Source organism: Aulonocara stuartgranti (assembly GCF_965226115.1).
Source record: "Aulonocara stuartgranti genome assembly, chromosome: 14".
NCBI lineage: Eukaryota > Metazoa > Chordata > Actinopteri > Cichliformes > Cichlidae > Aulonocara > Aulonocara stuartgranti.
This window is the reverse complement of record NC_138950.1, coordinates 1,097,323-1,100,755: the sequence shown is the minus strand read 5'-3', so window position 1 is coordinate 1,100,755 and position 3,433 is coordinate 1,097,323.

Here is a 3,433-nt window from a genome sequence, read left to right as displayed (position 1 = left end):
GCAAAAACTAAGCCGGTCAGACGATCAGTCTACACTCCTAGCTTCACTAAAAGAAGAATATGATGCAATAACCTTGTCCAAAGCAGAGTTCATCTTGCATAGAACTAGACAGAAGTACTATTTTGAATCAGAGCGTCCTAGTCATTTGTTGGCACTTATGCTTAAAGAATGTGAAACAAGGGCACATATTCCAGCTATAACAGCTGCAAACGGTAAAATTACGACAAATCCCCAGTCCATTAACACCACTTTCTCGTCATTTTTTGTAAATCTGTATAAATCAGATATCAATTTTAAGGATACTATCTGTAATAGCTTTCTCGAGAATCTGGATCTACCTCATATTCCACAAGCAGATCAGGATGAGCTAGAGGCCCCATTAACTCTAGATGAGCTGCATAGAGCGCTGAAAGACCTTAACAAAGGTAAATCACCTGGACTGGATGGCCTTCCGCCAGAACTATTTCTAGAACTTTGGGATACAATAGGCTCGCTCATGCTCGGCTCATTTAATTTTGCAATCCGGAACGGGTCTTTCCATAGAGACCAGAAAACAGCACTTATTACCCTTCTCTTAAAAAAGGGAAAGGACCCTCTTGAGTGCTCTAGTTTCAGACCGATATCTCTGCTCACAACTGATCTTAAAGTATTTGCAAAAGCTCTCGCATTGCGCCTGGAAAGAGTTATCCATGTTTTGGTCAATGCAGACCAGACAGGATTTATCCGAGGGCGGCTTGCATCTGATAACATAAGACGGCTGTTGCACATCATAGATGCCGCTAACAGCTATCAAAATCAATGTGCAGTATTTTCACTTGATGCAGAAAAAGCCTTTGATAGGCTAGAGTGGGACTATATGTGGATGGTATTAAAACACTTTGGGTTTAAGCAGAAATTTGTTGCTATGATTCAAACACTATATCACTCACCTCTTGCTAGTGTCTTAACAGGGGACCTGGTCTCTCCCCCTTTCACGCTGCAGCGTGGAACGAGGCAGGGTTGCCCTCTCTCTCCTCTCCTGTTCTGCCTCTCTCTAGAGCCCTTAGCACAAGCCATTAGACAGTCCACGATTTCTCCCATAAGAATTGGTGGTCATAATCATATCATATCTCTATATGCGGATGATATTATTCTGTTTTTGGACAACTATGAGACGTCCATCCATCCATTGATTAAAAACTTTGACCATTTCAGCTCTCTATCTGGCTACAAAATAAACTGGTCGAAATCTGCTTTGATGCCTTTGAACGATAAAGCTACGAAAGTTTCCTTACCCGGTTGTGTTCAGATCAAAAGCACTTTTACTTATCTGGGCATTTCAATTCATAATAGTATTCCAAAGATAATCAAGGAGAATTTTACTACTATGCTAAATAAGATCAAATCCGACTTTCAAAGATGGGACAATTTAAAAACTTCGCTTCAGGGTAGAATCAACACAGTAAAGATGAACATACTGCCACGGCTTAATTTCCTTTTTTTTATGTTGCCACTCTCGCCTCCTCTAACTTATTTTAAAGACATACACTCTGCGGTGTCTAAATTTATTTGGAATGGCAAAAGGCCTAGGATACGTTTGTCAACATTGCAGCGGCCCAAATTGTTTGGTGGCCTGGCAGTACCAAACTTTGAGTTTTATTACTGGTCATTCCAAATCAGGGCGCTTAGTACGTGGGTCAACCCAGAGACTACTACTGCGTGGAAAATGATCGAATCCGCCAAGGCAGCACCGCATAGACTACAATATCTTCTGTTTGCTAATGTTCCCGCCAATACGCTCTACAACAACAACGAATTTGGACCTATTATTGCCAACTCTATACAGGTATGGAGGAAGATAGAACGGCGGCTGGGTGCTCCAGTTAAATTTTGTAAAAGCTCACCACTCTGGCATAATTTAAAGTTACTATGTGGCAGCCGACCATTTGTTCAACCCTCTTGGTTCTCACTCGGGATAAACCTTTTTGATGATCTATTCAACGCCCAAGGCCTTTGCTCATTTCAGGACTTAAGGACACGTTTTTCTCTTCCTGCATCTTCTTACTTTGTATATCTGCAGCTCAGATCAGCTTTAAAAGCATACGGTGTCCCCTGGGACTCTCCTCTTCCCTCTCATCCCATGTTGGACTGGATCCTGCCTAAATCTGGCAGACCCTCTGTTTCCAAAATCTACAACAAATTAGCTGAACATGGTATGAAGTCCCTGCCCATTGAATCTATTTGGGTCAGGGAACTGGGAGAACTACAGGTTAATATAGACTGGGATACAGTGTGGTCTAATCTGAGTTTGACTTCTAAGAACCTGGCGCATCAATTAATTCATTTCAAAACCATACACAGAACATACATTACGCCCTATAGGAGGTTCCAGATGAAACTACAGGCTACGTATTACTGTCACATCTGCAATGATTCATCACCTGGCACGTTTTTGCACATGTTTTGGGACTGTCCTGTGGTATCCGATTTTTGGGTCTTTGTGAACTCTGTGTTATCTGAGGTACTGGAAGTTTTTTATGTTCCCAATCCTGGTCTTTGTCTCCTTAACGATACCTCTGAAATCTCCTTAAAACAAATGCAATGCAAAATGTTGTTCGCTGGATTTACATCCGCAAAGAAGACTATTATAAAGCAATGGTTCTGTCCTGACATTTGTATGGAATCATTCTGGAGACGATGTCTTATCCGTGTTATTGGTTTTGAACATACCACAGCAAAATTAAATAAAGCTCGACCCACGACTGTTGACGCTTGGAAAATCTTCTCATCCAGAGTTATCTCCTGGAAGAGGCAATAATTGGTTTTAACTTTGTGTTTTTGTGTCTTTTCTTTGCTGTCCCTATGCCTTGTTTGCTAATGTTTGCTTTGCTACTGCAGTTTACAGTTGTGCTGTATATGTCTGTACCCCCCCCCCCCCCCCAACCCCGTTTTAAATCAATAAAATGTTGATCACAAAAAAAAAGACTCTGATGACACGATTCCCGGTTCACAGGTTTATTGACACAGGGAAAGGTGAAACTGTAACAAACCACAATGCTACCAAAGGCATATGATGTATGTGGATGCCACTGGATTTATCTGGCTAAGGCCACCATGCTGCACATGCCTTCTCCTTAATTCACAGACTTACTTCCTGTTTACCGACGACATCATGTCCTAATACAGACTACAGGTTTTAAGGTGGCACCAGAGAGTTACAATTGCATATTTAAACATTTACCAAATCCAAGAAAACAGTCTACCTTAAAAACTTTTGATATCAGAACAGTTATCACTTTAAATCTATTTTCTAGGAAATTAGCCCTCCGGCTCATATGAAACATCAGTGCTTAGTCCTACAGCGTTTAGTCTCAAACTGATTGCGTCTCTGAAATTCGTCCTACAGTCCACATGTCCCAGATTAAGCCTTTCAGGTGCTCTTCCCTTACAGTCA